Below are 17,294 nucleotides of genomic sequence, written 5' to 3' on the forward strand. Positions count from 1 at the left end.
ATGGTTTTCCTTTTGTTATTTTTTTAAAAAGCCAGTTAGTTATATTCACCAGCAAACTATAGGTTTAACCATCCTATGGTCATTATGTTGTCTATAGATTACAAATCATGAAGGTAAAAGGAATTTTAAAGATCATCCAATCCAAGCATCATTGTTTCAAACAATAAGAACAATGAAACGATTTTGCAAAAAATCACATAGCCAGTAAAGGATCCAAAATTATAATTCTGCTTTCGTGATTGATTCCTAACCCATTTCTCAGTCCATCACATATAGACAGAGAAGGCGAAAGGACACCAATTTCACCCCATTACACATTCATTACAGATCAGTTTTAGGTCAGGCTCTGTGTTAGATGATGCATCAGATACAAAATTGAACAACTGCAAGTGTTGATTAAACTCACTGTTGACTATGTGACATAGAAGTGCCACTTAACATCAGCTCCTAGGAGATGCTGCTCCACTGCCCCTATCATATTCACCATTCAAAATAAAGATTCCACACACACACACACACACACACACACACACACACACACACACACAATGTAGCTAACTATTTGAGCTAAGGATAGAACCACTGTGAGGAACTCTTGTTAATGTTACCTCCTAACCTCCAATAAAACATTACCCAGAAAACATCCCTGGTAGAGAACCACATTGTCTCCATCTACAGTCAAGTCCTTTATATACAAGGTCACAACTGGCCTTCAATCATTGCCTTCTAGTCCATAGCTAGGGACTAGGCTCAGAGGATTGGAAAAGTCCTTGTATCAGCCTCCTAGTTATATGTGGAAAGCCAAGAAGATTTATCTGGGGAGGGCAAAGGGAACCTAATTTCTAGGTCTTTTAATCATAGAAGAAACAGGTCACTTAGGTCATTTGCTAACTTAAAAAAATATATTTTTATGCACTGAGATAAACTATCCTGATAATTTATTACTTGTCAGATAACATATCTTTTCTAAAATTATCTATAGGACGATTAATAATCCCATCTACCATGTATTCATTGCCATGGACACCATTATAGGGTCATTAAGAATCTGAAAGGCATGTGAGGAATATGACTACTGGATTGAGGCCAAATGACACAGAGTAATTTGCATAGTGTCATGCCACCAAGGAGAATTTTTTTAAATGGATAATGAGAATTAAAAACAATCTCTGCATTCACACATTATTATTAAATATATATGGCAATATAGAGACAGGATAAAGCATCTAACTTAATGCAGTGTCCAGTGTGACCATTTTAACTCCTTATTCTGAGTCTATTTCCTGTTTACAAAGGATTCAAGAGGTTCTTGTCCCAAAAGTGTTGTACACCCTGCCCCCCATCTGCCCTAGCTTGACTGTGCTCTGCTCATGATTGAGATTTGCCTTGGGATGAAGGCCTACCCTGAGAAACTACTATAAACAGAATTCATTTTCAGAGACATATCCATTTACTGCTGTGTAGCAAAAAAAGTTATCACACCATATCAATTCAGAGGTAGGAGTTTCCTATGAATTATTTACTTTCTTAAATTAATCTGATAGAGACTGCTCAGTGTTTTCAACCCTCCTTTGGGGCTAATATAACTCAATGACTCTATAGTCCCCCTAAACTGTGATTTATCTATGTTTGGTTTGTAACAGATTTTTTTTGTATCAACACACCTTATTGTTAATATCAGAAAATCATTTTGATTTATGCTACCATCTGATGCCTGAAAAGAGGTCTGAGATGAGCATTTTCCTGGTAGCAAGGAAATTTTTAAAAACACTCCTCTACCTTTTATATTAATTTAACTATCCTAAGCAGATTAAGTCTAACAGTATCCCAGGTAATAGAAAAGAACTAGTTCAGACTTCAGAAATAAACATATATATAAATATTTATATAGCTATTAGTTAACTAATATTTTATAAAACCATGGAATGAAGTGTGCTGGTTGGACATTGAAGCACACACTCCAAAATATATTTACTTGTGAATCACATATTTTTAAAGTGTAAATGTAGAGATGAATGAAATTATTAAAGGAGATAGTTTGAAAAAAGACATTACATCTTAACCCACTTATTTCAATATCAATTCTGGCAATGTCATTTTAACATGAATCATCGGCAGCAAGACAACAACAACTTAAAATTTCAGTGGTGACTTATAAAATTTATATTAAACCAGATGTTATATACTTGTATAGAAACTACCCATAGATGACAGTAGGTCAAGCAGAAGCTGACTATATTAATTGCCCCATAAATAATTAACTATGTGACATTCTGAAATGATTTTAAAACTACCCCTTTTGATTAAATGATGTAATATCAAAATTCATATTAAAGTTCATTATTGTCAGCCAAATTAATTCTATTAAATCAGTAGAATAGTTTTTATTCTATTAAAGGATAAAAAATGAGGAAATTAATTGTTGTAATTATTTAGTTCTTTTAATTAATGGGTCCTGTCTATGACATTAACTGAACCGTTTTAAAAGCTGCTAGGTGCTTTTCGTAAAGCCTGATTGATTTTATGTGAGTGGATTTTTGGGTATGTACTTCTACTACTTAATCAGCTAGAACAAAAAGTTGATTTGTAGGATCTGAACAAAATGCTAAATTAAATATCTGGTACAAATTAGTTGTTAAAAATAACCAAATGAAAACAGATTTTTAAAAAGTCTTACTGAAACTCCAAAGCTGTTATTCCCAACATAGACCCTCTACTTGACATATCTTGGCTCTAGGTCATGTTTTTGTTGCTCCATGAGAGCACATGAATGATTCAGCTATCTCAAAGGTTGGTGAAACCTTAACTCCTCCATGATGCTTTCCCCTCAAATGGCATGTGTGTTTTTGCTCACCCAGCTCTTAGAGAGCTGGGATGAGGAAGGACTGTGGGCTGTGATTTCAGGTTGGCTGGCAATTGTTGTACGCATGGCTAAGAGAGGGATTGAACTTTCTCAAGGATCTTTCCTTTCACAACACTAAGTACCCTTACACCGACCAGAATCACGGTCAATCCCACTTCTTGCAGCACGGTTCAGGAAGCTCAGCCTCCACTGTGGCTGTCTCCAGAGCAGGGCCTCCTCAACTCGTGCATCAGACTTTAACTTCCCAGACACCTTGAGAATGGGAAACATGTGTCAAAATCCCAGCACTAACACATTAAGAGTAAGTTGTCAAAAGACACAGAGAAAAACAATACACATTTCAGAAAGAGGACAAAGAAGCAAGAGTTAGAGTTTCTCTCCCCTAAGAAACCACGAATTAGAGAGAACCTGCAGAAAGAGGGAGAGAGCAAGAATCCAAGAACCTTGCTCTTCTGGCCTCTCCTCAGCCCCCTCTCTCAGTGTGTGTGCCCTGTGCAATTCCCTCAGGGATAATAGCATTTATCCAGCCCATCTCGCAGGCTTATGAAGCTCATGGAAGAGCATTCTGTAAAGGGAAAAGTATCATTCAAATGTAATCTGCTTGGGCACCTGGGTGGCTCAGTTGGTTAAGCGTTGGATTCCTGGTTCCAGGTTAAGGTCATCATCTCAGGTTCCTGAGATCCAGCCTCCAGTCGGGCTCCCTGCTCAGCACAGTCTACTGGAGATTCTCTCCCTCCTCCTCTGCTCCTCCCCATTCCTCACATTCTCTCAAATAAAATCTTTCTTTTTAATGTAATATGCTTACAATTTTTGTAAAAGTCATAACTGATCTATCAAAATATCAAGCTAAAATTTAGACCTATTGTGTTTTTTTAAGATTTTTAATTTATTTGTTCATGATAGACATAGAGAGAGAGAGAGAGAGGCAGAGACACAGGCAGAGGGAGAAGCAGGCTCCATGCAGGAAGCCCGACGCGGTACTCAATCCCAGGACTCCAGGATTGCACCCTGGGCCAAAGGCAGGCGCTAAACCACTGAGCCACCCAGGGATCCCCCTATTGTACTGTTTTTAGAAGAAATTTTGACACAAAAAATACTCTTACAGTTGTATCTTTGGTCCTATAATGCAACATAAACAGGAGGGAAGCCTTCTCCAGCAGTGTTAAAATAGATTATACACTACACACTTGCCACTGTTTGATTAAAAGCAACTGTTTCTGCTAAATGGATACATTTTATCCAAGATCCTTTCAGATTTCTCTTTGTTTTACATATCACCTTCCTCCAACCCAGTTTTACCAACTTAAAACACCCTCTTTTTACAATAATCTAAATTCTCTCTTGATAAAATCTGGCAGTTTCAGCTTTGCCAATAGCCATCTACACCTAGATGACAGAGATTGACTTTATTTCAAATCCACTCTTGCCTCCAGTTTTATCTCCCTCGTCCCTTGCAGCTTTCCCCCGGACTTCAAAGCAGCTTTGTGGTTTGCCTTGCAGAAAATCAATGGTTGGAAGATGAAAAGCAGACTTGTTTATCTCTGCCTGCTGAAGGTCATTTTCCTCAGTAGCATCTGTGAGATCCACAGCGACTTTTCCTTGCAGAGGGGAGATGTGAATGGATTATACCCAGAAACTCTTATAAGGAGAGAGTGGTGCCCATTTTAAATGGGTAAGATCACATCAAAACACAAAAGTATTTATAATAATAAGTAGAATTTCAGAGTACTGGTGTGTACATTTCGAGGGCTCCTGACTGTGACCCTGATTTTTTTAAATTATGCCTGGATGTATTGTGGGGACAAAACTATATAGTTTATCACCTTCTCTAATAGGCACCTGAGATAGTATCTGAACTTAGCAGGCTTTCAGGATTGGCATTAACCAAGGAGTGTGGATAGGTATTTGTACCTGAATAAGAAGCACTCTTCCTACTACAGATATGGCCAGAGCTGTTGGCCTAGCTTAGCCAACTTGTACATCGTGCATCAGTCTCTTTTCAAACAATGATGACATTCTCTAACCTAGTCCCATCATATGCATTGCTTAGCTCCCAATGTTCTTTATATTCCAAGGATGTTTCTTGAACCAGTATTCGAGAAGAGACCTAAAAAAAGCACATATATTCCCCAACGTTCTCAAGTCATTGTGTGCTGCCCTGAGGTCCCAGAGTGTATGGCTTTTGCTTCCATGACAACACTTTGTTCTGACCCTGTGATATAGCTAGTGGGTTATGTCAGGTAATAAAGTTTCAGTATACTTTGATGGTATTAAAGTCAGGAACCTAAAAATCCCCGCCAGTCACCCCCCTCTCCACCAAGTTCCCGAATAAAATTTACATACAGGGACAAGTTGGCAAGCTGCAAACCCAGGTGGGCTGATGGGGTGGTTCCAGTCCAAAGACCAGCAAGTTCCAGATCCAGAAAGAGCCAATGTATCAGTGCAAGTCCAAAGGCAGGTGCAAAACAAAGTACCAATTTATGGTTGGGCCAGTGACCACTACCCTCCAATTCAGAGCTAAACCTGGGTTAAAGCCCATAGCTTAAACTTAAGGCTTCTGGAGTATCTTCTGTGCTCCAAGGCAGAATCTAAATTTAAAGCGCTCCTGGGCAGCTCAGGTCATGATCCTGGGGTCCTGGGATGGAGCCCCACGTCTGATCCCTGCTCAGCTAGGAGTCTGCTTCTCGCTCTCACTCTGCCATCCCTCACCCCCACTCATGGTCGCTTTCTCAAATAAATAAATAAATGAATAATGTTCTTTTAAAAAAATCTAAATCTTAGGATCCCATTTTCTAATTTATTACTTGGTATGGGAACTAAAAAGGCTAATAAGGTTAAGTATGCATATAAACAGATAAGAAAAACAAAATAAAGGCCTGCTAACTAAAGGGCATTATGTCAGCTTGCTGATTGTACCACATGCAATGGAAATAAAAGAAGGGCAAAACTCTTAAAATACAGTAATCTTACTGTATTGGGCATGGTTTTTCCAGAGAATCAGAATCAATATATATAAGATATTTATATCAGGGGTTGGTTCCCACAATATCAGAGGCTGGCAAGTCCCAGGATCTGTAGGGTAAGTTGGCAAGCTGGAAACCCAGGTGGGCTGATGGGGTGGTTCCAGTCCAAAGACCAGCAAGTTCCAGATCCAGAAAGAGCCAACGTATCTGTGCAAATCCGAAGGCAGGAAAAGGTTGATGTCCCAGTTCTGAAGGCCATTAAGCAGAAAGAATTCTCTTTTTGGGGGGGAAGGATCAGTTTTTGTTTTGTTCCCACTTTTGACTGATTGGATTCAACACATTGGGGAGGGCAATCTGCTTGATAGCTACCAAATCAAATGTTGATCTCATCCTAAAACAGCCTCACAGACACACCCAGGATAATGTTTCACCAAGTATCTGGACACCCTGCGACCCAGTCAAGTTGACACCTAAAATTAACCATCACACCTGCCCATCAGTAAGTGTGACCCAAACAAATGTTCTAGAACCAGATGAGTCAGATTAGTATTCCCTCCTTTTGTGGAGAGGAACAAAGAAAGGGGATAGGCAAAATGTGAGTAGAGTTTCTCTTTCCTACATTTAGAACTCTCCCCCCTTTCTAGATTTCTCTGAGGTCAAGATGGGCGGCATTTTTATTTTTCTATTTCCCATAGAAACTAATATACTGTCACCAGAGAAGTAGGCTTCAATGAGTTTATTGACTGAATGAAGAGAATGAGTATTCACAACATATAAAACATTAATCAACCATGATTAAATGCCAGGTAAATGCCCATCCCCTGGGAAAAGCAGTGGGTGATATTAAAGAGATAGCACATGGTATAAGAACTCTGTTTTCAGGGTTGGCACATACAAAGGAATTTAAAAAGGGAACAATAACATAACTGTGTGGCGTAGGCTACAACTGTTCTGTGCGATCAGCAAAACCTGGGAGTGTACTTCCTTATTTGTTAAATAGAATTGACCACTGCCTGCATTACAGGGGTGGTATGAGAAATAAAGACAAAAATGGTGATAAGGCATATAGCACTTAGCATACAGAGCACATAAAAATAGAGGTAGCTATTTTTATACTTTTTTTTTGGTAAACTACTAGAGGAGAGCTTTTCACCTTACTATTAGTTTGTCCTTAAAAGCACAATAAATCTCATAATGTCTCCATGCTTGAGGTCTTTTTCCACCCATTATGTGAGAAGTAACCAGCCAAGGCAGAAAAAGTGCTAATGCTTGCAGTGGGCATGATCAAGGGCCAGAGAGGAAAAAGGAAATAAAGCCCTTCCCTTTAGAAGCTAACCCTAAAACGAGAGTCCTGGGGCGGGCTGTGACTATTTAACAGCCATGAGCTGGGCACTATGGAATTTGGAGCAATACTTGCTGATCTTTAGGGAAATGGCACCTGTTTGCTTGGATTATGTGCCAAATCTCCTGAGAGCCAGCAGGCATTTGCTTGTTGGAAGAAGCACAGCAATAGCCAGCTGCTCCTGCCACCCCACTGAACCTTTAGAGAAAATTTACCCAAGACTGTGAATGTGGGCAATGCTGCCTTGAGGAGCTACCGCACTAGCTCTGACTTGTTCATTTTCTAAGATCCTATTTTGAGTCAGTTGTATGGAGTAGCAAGCTGAAATTCCTTTTAAGCCTCTGCCGGTGGCCAACACGTTCTCTAGTCTTTGTCCTTAATTCGCGTCCATCTTCTGAAAGCACAGCAAGTTCATTCTGCTGCCAGTGGTGATGGCACAGCTTCCCCTCAGACGGGGAGTTTATCTTGATGCACTGATTAGTACACGATTCTGATGCCGCTGAGCACACAATGCCATGATAAATCTTTCCTCTGCTGATTAATTATTGATATTAGTAATAAGTTATTTTAGCTATCTGAGGATTCATGGCCTCAGACAAGAGGAAATTTGAATTCATGAGAGTGTAGCTCCCTTTCAGTGTCTGTTCTAGAAGTGGCCTAATTACTTAACCTAAAAACAAGGGGGGAAAGAACTCCTAATAATTCCCTGGAACAAGTCTTCTATTAGGACTTTTAATTTAATTATTTTTTAAAAGATTTTATTTATTTGAAAGAGAGAGAGAGAGCACAAGCAGGGGGAGTGACAGGCAGAGAAAGAGGGAAAAGCAGACTCCCTACTAAGCAAGGAGCCCAATAAGGGGCTTGATCCCAGAATGCTGGGATCATGGCCTGAGCCGAAGGCAGACACTTAACTGTCTGGGTTACCCAGGTGCCTTAGGACTTTTAAAACTACCTTAAATGTGTCTTTTATTACAAACACCCATACTAAATAAAATTTGGAGTTAAAATTTAGCAGTTGATTGTTCATTTTTATTTTTATGGTTACTCTGTATTTTTTCCTTAAGGGAAAATACTGACTGGTCATATAAGAACTTCATGTTCCTAAGTACATTTTTCTACATGTTTAAATGCATTTGTAATGTTGGATGAGGGGTGACTGCACATTTTTCACTGATAGGTTGCTCTAATGCAGTGTGTAGAACCGCCTGAGGTACCGCAAAAGACTGTGTGCATTAGAGTTTTTAGGTGGGGACTCAGCTTTTCCCTTCCTGGTTGTGTGACCTGAAACATTTAACCTAACTTTGCTGAGCCTTGGTGTTCACATCTGTAAAGTGGGTTTAATAATCATGTATGCTTCACAGGGTTATAGTGAAGATAAATGTGGTAATATATGTAAAGCAGTTATCACAGTGTCTGGCACACAGGAAAGACTCAACGCATGAGGTAGCTAATACTATTGATTATATAAGATGCCACACCCTATTCTGGTGCATGCCTTTTCTAAATTCTTGTGCTACTGAAATGCAAGCAATAGTGAAATTGGGCCAGCAAGTGCATTTCTTGGCTAGTAGAGGCAGTGTCCTTTATTCATGGTGTCTAAGGCCCAGGATGGGCCAGGAAATACAAAGAAAATGGAGAAGCTTCCAGCAGTGCTCTGGAAGAATTAGAGGATGACCACAGGGGGTGAGTCACAATGCAGAGAAGCATGCCTGAGTTGGCTGAGGTGGCAGGGAGATGCTTTTGCTAAAACCTAATGAGGAGTAGGACTTTTTACTCTGAGTCCAAGAGGAGGACATTTCAAGTAGAGGAAAGTGAATGCCCAGACCCTAGGAGAGGAGGGGAAGTAGAAACACAAGGGAGGTAAAAGTAGCGGGTAATGTATGAGGGGGCAAACAGCCCTCTCCAATACTTCCTGAGACTATGCAAGAACACAGATGGAGGCCCTTGCTCTGAACTCTGTGCACAGGGAATTCCAGCATTCTGGATTTCTGGACTGGGACAAAAGGGGTAGGCAAAACATAAGCTCAAGTTGTGTGCATCCTTCTAGTCCCAGGGAATGACCAGACAAGGGACTGAGGGGGTGGGGGTGAGGGAGGCACGGACTAAAGCATGGAACAAGAGCCAGAGCAGGGGCCATTGAGGAATTCCAAACAGCAGCATGATCTGATCAACTGCAAATGTTAGACATGTCATTCTTACAGCGGAAAAGAGGGTTGCTTGAAGGAGGAAAGACCTCACGAAAGAGTCCAATAAGGCTTCTGTCCATGTGGCAGAGGGAAAGACAGAAAGTGGGGAGGAGGTGCCCAAGTGTCTGAACAAAAGGAAAAACAATGGGGATGGAAATGGAAGAATAAAGACAGAAGATATCAAGGATATAGAGGCATCGGGACTTAGTCATTTTTAGAAAAATGTCTATGTGTGTGGGTGAGGGAGCAGTAAGGAAGACAGAGAAATCTAGGTTCACTATCTGATTTTAGGTGTCATCAAGAAGCAGTGATGACCAAGAAATGGAGTGGTAGGAAGAGGAGATTGGCTTCACATCTAGACTTAAACTGCCTAGAGGAAACCCAAATGGAATTACTTAGTAGGAAACTGGTTAAATGAGCTAAAGTTTTGGGGTATAATCTGAGCTGAACATATAGGTTTGGGAGCTTCAGCACATTGGTCATGGTTGAAGCTATGCATATGGACAGGGTTGGCTAGGGAGGTTGTTAGTAAGACAAGTAAGCTGAATGTTGAACCCTGAATGTTGAACCTAATGAGGGATAAGCAGAGAGAATGGACAGAGATTTTGGGTTGGAGAAAGAGATGAAGAACCTAGAGTGCAGTTGGAGAAGAAAAGAATGGTTAGGAGTGTCAAATGGGGGACGCCTGGGTGGCTCAGCGGTAAAGCATCTGCCTTCAGCTCAGGACATGATCCTGGAGTCCTGGAATTGAGTCCATGTCGGGCTCCCTGCATGGAGCCTGCTTCCTCTGCCTGTGTTTCTGGCTCTCTCTCTCTCTCTCTCTCTCTCTGTGTGTGTGTGTGTGTGTGTGTGTGTCTCATGAATAAATAAATGAAATCTTAATAAATAAAAAAAAGGAGTGTCAAATGGTGCTGGAAGGTCAAGTAATATAAGGAATTTAGAAATAGTTATTTTATAGCTAAAATGTCACCTTCTTATAGAGACTTTCCTTAACATTCTACTCAAGAACACCCTCCATTTGCTTTCAAAGTACTTACTCCCATTTGTAATTATGTATCTACTTCCATGTTAACTGGATTAAAATCTGTCTTCCCCGCTAGGATACGTGCTGCAAGAGAGCAAGGACTGGGGCGCCTGGGTGGCTCAATCCATTAAGAGTCTGCCTTTGGCTCAGGTCAAAATCTCAGGGTCGTGGGATTGAGCTCCACATCAGGCTCTCTGCTCAGCAGGGAGTCTACTGCTCCCTCTTGACGCTCCTCCTTGCTCATACTCTCTCTCATTCATAAATAAATAAGTCAAGCAAGCAAGCAAGGGCCATGCCTATCTTCTTTCCCTCCATATCCTCAGCACTCCACTCACTATCTGGCACATAGTAGGTGCTCAATAAATATATAGTGACTTTGCTGAGAGTAATTTCACTGGAGCCGAAGCTGGTTGCAGTGGGTTGAGGAGTAAACTGAAAAATGAGTAAATGGTGAAAAAGTGAGACGTCTATAATTTCTAGAAACTTGACTGTGAAGAGGAAAAGGGAGGGCAGAAGGAGGGAAACTATAAGGTTAAAAGGAGGTCTTTATTGTTGTTTTTTTTTTAAAGAGACTGGAATCTGTTTACATTATGAAGGAATGGAGCTCATGGGGCTGAAGATGCCGAAGATGAAATGAGAAGAAGGCTGGGATCCACAGCCTGGGAGCACTGACTGGCAAGGGACCTGGGAAGAGATGATTCTACCATAAGTGGCAGTGGAGGAGAGCTTAGGGAAGGGGAGAGGAGCTGGTGTAAATCTGGGCAAATGTAGCTGTAGGAGAAAGAAGTTGGAAGAACTCATACCTAATAGAATCCAATTTCTCTACACAATAAAAAGGGGAATGATGGCTTTAAGGAAATAATGAAGATTTGAAATGCATGCTTAGGGGGAGGAGTCAGCTAGAAGGTAGACTTTGCAAGGGCAAGGACTTTTCCTGTCTCTTTACACCTGGATCCTCAGCACTTAGAATAGTGCTCAGCATATGCATTCTTTGAATGAGTAAGTGAATGTCGTCTGGGTCATCATTTGCTACATAACAAGGTCTCCATTTACTGATTTGTTAATGATAGTATTTTCCAAACTCATTTCAGCTAGCACCTGCTACTTCCTCAAGCTGGTAGTCTACTGAACGCTCTGCAGGAGGCTGGCTTGAGGCAACCCTAACACTGGAGCTTTAAGCCGATACCAGGTGGCCATAGTTGGATGGTATAGTTAGTCAAACTCTCTGGACCTAAGTTTCTCATCTGTAGAGTGGAAGAGTTGAATGGGATTAACTGGAAAATCCTGAGACTTTATGAAATCTGGGAGATTTGGCCTACACACACTTCCCTTCCCCCAGAGCTCTGCTCTTGTCCCATCATTGCCAAGAACCACCTCCAGCCAAACTCAGAAGCTGGACCAAACCAAAAGCTCAACCCTCACACTATGTATGAGCTGTCCCCAGAGGCCTGGCTTTTCCATTCTAACCTCAGCTTTGATCCATCTCAGGCCCAGAAGATGCCATAATGATGATCTCTGTAATTCCATGGGAAAGACATGGAAGCCCAACTGTAACAGCAATAATTCGGTGGTCTAGCAAATGCCAGATATAATTATACTTGTATGTACATATTTGTACTAGCATGACAGATGATAAATATATGAGAGCAAAAGAATGTTCATCTATGACAAAAGACCTTTAGCCCATTTGCTGGAATCACTCATTTGCCACAAGTGGAGTTCCAGTTGGTAGGTTAAGTTAGTTTGTATCTTATAATACATTTCCCATAGAAACGTTTGACATCGTTTAGACTCCCAGGAAGGCTCCTTGCTGAAAGCCCATTTAATCCACAATGAAACTATAATTCTAAGAGTATTCCTCAAAGGCTAAACTTGGAAGACATCCATCTCCCCCATTTCCTCTCCCTGGCTTTACAGCCCCTCTTATTTCATCCTCCAGACCTCCCAGCCCATAAGTAACTTTACCGGTTCACCAAGGAAAGAAAATGTGTATCCTCTAAATACAATGGTTTCTGTAGTTAGAAGAAGGCCACATAAATGCCATTCTTCAGCATTTGAGGGAGCCCCATTCCCACTCCCAGAATTGTTTTGGTCAACTCTTCATACATAAGAGATGTACACATTTGAAGTTCCTAAGTCAAATCCTATATGGCAAGAATGCAGGCAAGTAATCTCTGCTTTAATAAAAGCAAAACATAGGGGACGCCTGGGTGGCTCAGCAGTTGAGCATCTGCCTTCGGATCAGGGTGTGATCCTAGGGTCCGGGATTGAGTCTCACATCAGGCTCCTTTCAGGGAGCCTGCTTCTCCCTCTACCTATGTCTCTGCCTCTCTCTCTCTCTCTCTCTGTCTCTATGTCTGTCTCTCATGAATAAATAAATAAAATAAAATAAAAGCAAAACATAGGAAGATCAGTATTTTCTCATCTTCTATGATGGTAATTAATGGAGGTGCCACCTTAAAGCTAAATTGGGCCTTCTGCTAAAACTCCTATGTGTCTAGCGATGTTTGTCCTGTTGGTGGGCAGGAGCTCCAAGATGGATGTTGGCATAGGAGCCCAGGAGCTGCATAGTGCTAATCTAGAACATAGTTCTCAAAAATGTGGTCCCCAGATAGCAGCATCAGCATCACCTGGGAACTCATGAGAAATGTAAAATCTTGCATCCTATGCCAGACTCACTAAATCCAAAAATCTGCTGTTAAAACCCAGAAGGTTTTAACAAAGCCTTCAGGTGACTTTCATAAATGCTAAAGTTCGAGAAGCACTGCTCTAGAATGTTGGTTCTTGAACCTGGCCTCTTGAATTTGTACCTGCACTGCAGGAAGAAAGGGAGCCCTGGGTAACAGATGAAAGGTATGTTCTCACAAGGTTATGCATGACCTGGCAACAAGGTCACAGCTACCTAGTAGGCAAGAGTGGCAGGATGGCGGACTTTAGCCTAGTCAGAACTCCAGAAGGTATAGTCCTTCCTTAGCACCCTATGGGTGGCTGATTTGGGCCACTGGAAGCAGGGACCTCTCCTGGTAGTCGACCTCTGGCCTATCAAGAAGATTTCCAGAGCTGTGCAAAGGTAAGGAGAGGCACAACCACCCTGAGGTGGCTTCTTGATCCCCAGCTAGGAAACCCTGAACAGAAGAGCATACAACAGCTATTTCTGAGGTCATGTGTGACACCCTGGGGGAGTATCAAAACTGGGTGAGACGTTCATGGAGCAGGAGTTTGTGTGCCATGCAACTGGGGGAGGGACGGAGGTGGAGGAGAAGGCTGTGATGTTTGGACTATTAATCTGATTCTGTTAGACTGATGAGGCTTAGGGAACTTGAGTTACAGGAAGAATGGAAATTATTTTTAGTGTAAGGTTTAGCATATTGAAAATTTTGATATCACCTCTCTCTGATGACTCTGTGGTATAAACACCAAACAGAGAAAAATATTGGCCTGGATTTAAAAGCACAGAAGAGTCATCCTTCCCCCTGTGCAACCCTCTCACACACACACATACACATGCCTACAAGTGCATGTAAACACACACACACACACACACACACACACACACAGATCAGCATGGCACACAGCAGTGGGTAATTACTGAGGGCTTTCTGAAAGCCTGCCTGCCTGAGCATCAATCAGATCCACAGCCTCTCCTGACAATTACCCCATCAGCTTCAGACTCAGTAAAATAAACGAGCCATTCATAGGTTTCTGGAAGCTTCAGCCCCAGCAATGCCTCCTCAGATACAGCGGTTTGGCAATTTGGGGTCTCCTTGGGCTCTCACCAAGGGTATCACATTTCTGACCACTTTCCCTGCGGTTGGATCTACTCTTCCTCCTTTGAAGGTCATAATTTCTGAAATGTTGGCATCTCCCTATTCTTCCCTTCTTGTTTACCCTCTTGTAATTTGAAGGCAGTGAGGCCCAAGTCATGGAAATTGTTAATTGCACCCTTTAATTTCACTAAACACAAGAGCTGGTGATGGCTCTGGCTAGGCTGCCGGGAAGTTCACAGCCTGTTTATTTGGCGTAGCATGGTTGGAACCCTCACTAAATGTCTGCTTCTCTTATGGAGATGCCTCCTTTCCAGGATGTTGGCTTAACACTCATATTTTTACTTTTTCAAGCTACTGAGTATCTGGGCATTTCATTCTCCAAAAATTTTTTCTAGAAAAATAACTTAGGGGAGGAGGGCGTAGATATCATGTGTTATATTAATTCACCCAGACACCATGAGCTTGAAAATGAAATCTCTGGGCATTTGTCAGCCTTGGTTCCTAGTGAGTGTATCACTTCCCCCAGGGCATCAAGAGATCAGACCCAGTGAGACAAGGATACCACAATTCTTGTCAGTGGCTCCATGCCCACTATTTCTTGTCCCCTGTGGCTTTGTGCCACTGAGCCCTGTAATACAAACCTTGTCTTGCCTGCTATCTTTCCTTACCAACTCTCAACTGAATTTCCTGCACCAAGTAACAGGAAAGTCGAAGAATACAAATCTTTTCCAATGCCAAGATCTGTTTAAAGCCACGCTCCCTGTGCATGTAGCCTCAAGGACATAACTCATTCCTGTCAGCCTTTCCAACTGCCCACCTGCCAGAGAACCCAAAGCAAAAAAGTCTCTTATCTTGTTGTCTTTCTCTTGGTCATTTCTCTAACAGGGTCTTTTGCTGGACAAGTAACTCAATTAAATGGATCCAGAGAGAGAAAGTGAGCCATGACATCATAAACTCCACAGTAAACCCCTGAAGACCCAAGAGTTGTAGTTCCCAGCAAAGACCACCCCATGGGTATAGCCTATGCCACTTGTAATAGAAACCCCACACCCCCAGCACAGGGTTGGCACTCTCTAGATTCCTCTGTGTCAGGACAGACTGCTTTAGTTCTGCCATGGAAATAACCCGCCACCCTGGGATCAGGTATCTTCTGTTGAGGCCAAAATAGAGTTGATAACAATGCCTCCTTTGGTGTTCTGGAAAGGGAAGGCTGTTGGCATGGCTCACCCCTCTCCCTTTGTGAGGGACATTGCTCCATCCTCCCTGTTTCCCTTTCCTTCCTCCCTTCATACAGTGTGATAAACAAACCAAACAGTATCATCCATTTCACCTTGAATGCGCTCTCTTATCCTCCCATATCGATGTCACTGACATTTGATTCTGAGGTATTAGGATAGATGATAAACAACTTTACCTTTTATAGAGGACCTAAGAAGAAAGGATGGTAAGAATAAGTAGGCTCATTGTGGACAGAAAGGCAGCCTATTCACCAGGATGCTTTTCCTTCCTTACAAATGGCCTCCATAATCTGGGAGAGCACAGTGATAAAGGTGAGCGGTAGGGGTGCCTTGAGGAGTATCTTAGAGTTTGAGAAACTTTATTTAAATTGGCTAATATGGTGCCCCTGAGTTGAAAGTTTTTCTGGCCTACTATCAATAGTGGTAATGTTAATTAATGGACTAGTTTCCTATTTCCATGTTTCTCTTCCTAATCAGTCTTAGTCATATTTTGCTCATTCCTGATCTCATGTAACCTAGTGCTGAGATACATAGCATCCTTTGTTTTCTGACTAATAGTGGAAATAGTTATCAAGTTATGGATATTTCCACCTACGACTTCCCTCAAGCCATCTCATAGAAACCAGTCTAGAACTTTTCCTGGGACAGAAAGTTTGATCTTATAAATAAAGAAGTAAAGCCTGAGCCAAGGCTCAGGATGCCATGATTCCTCCCATTTAAAGTAACTGGTTGTCTGGGAGGCCTTATAGGGTCATAGGAAGAAACTGGACTCCACAGTTAGCCAGGTGGGGCTTCAATTCCCAACTCCATAACTCAAAGACTCTGTGATTCTGGGCAAGTCATGTGACCTCTTTTCAAGATTTTATTTATGTATTTAGAGAGAGAGAGCAAAGAGGATCAATCCTTGTCACGACCTGAGCTGAAATCATGTGCCTTCATGTGACCTCTTTTGAAAGTCACTTTCCCTATGCATAAAATAGAGGCAGTAATACCCATTTTGTGAGAATTTAAGATCTAATTTAGGATAAATTCCAAATATCTCTCACTAACGATTTCACTTCCTACACCTTTATTCAATTCTATACTCTTCTCTCTTCCATATATTTTTTAAATATTTATTTATTTATTTATTTATTTATTTATTTATTTATTTATGATAGACAGAGAGAGAGAGAGAGAGAGAGGCAGAGACACAGGAGGAGGGAGAAGCAGGCTCCTTGCCGGGAGCCTGACGTGGGACTCCATCCCCGGACTCCAGGATCTGGGCCAAAGGCAGGCGCTAAACCACTGAGCCACCCAGGGATCCCCTCTCTTTCATATTTTAAACTCAGTTTTGTCAATGAGCACTGAACATATAGGACAGTTATGTGCTTAGAAACATTTTCTACAAAATCCCTCAGGGTAAAAGAAGGAGGGTTGAAGATACCTAGTCCTTCCCTAATTGAAGTGATAGTATTATGTTCCCTCCCATTTGTTGTCAGATGACTACTATCGTATGTACTGTATGTCTAAACTGGACTATCCTCTAAATGCCAGACTCAATATATCCAATAGTCTCTTTGACATCTCAACTGGATGTCTAATTGGCATCTCAAACATAAATAGCCAGTAAAGAAACTTCTGATCGTCCCTCTTAAACCTGCCCCTTCCCCTATCTTTCCAATCTCAGTTACTAGCAACTTCATCTCTCTATTGCTCAGGCCTAAAATCTCAGATTTGTTCTAGATGTCCTTCTTTCTCTCACCTCACATGCAATTCATCAGTAGGTTCTTTTGGCAATCAATCCTAAAAGAATATACGTTGGTAATATTCCCAAATCTAATGGCCTCTCACTTCTTCATTGCCATCTTCCTAATTTAAGCCATCACCCTCCACTCATTGGATTATTGCCTCCTAACATCTCTTCCTGCT

Source organism: Vulpes vulpes, chromosome 4, assembly GCF_048418805.1.
Source record: "Vulpes vulpes isolate BD-2025 chromosome 4, VulVul3, whole genome shotgun sequence".
NCBI classification, from domain to species: domain Eukaryota; kingdom Metazoa; phylum Chordata; class Mammalia; order Carnivora; family Canidae; genus Vulpes; species Vulpes vulpes.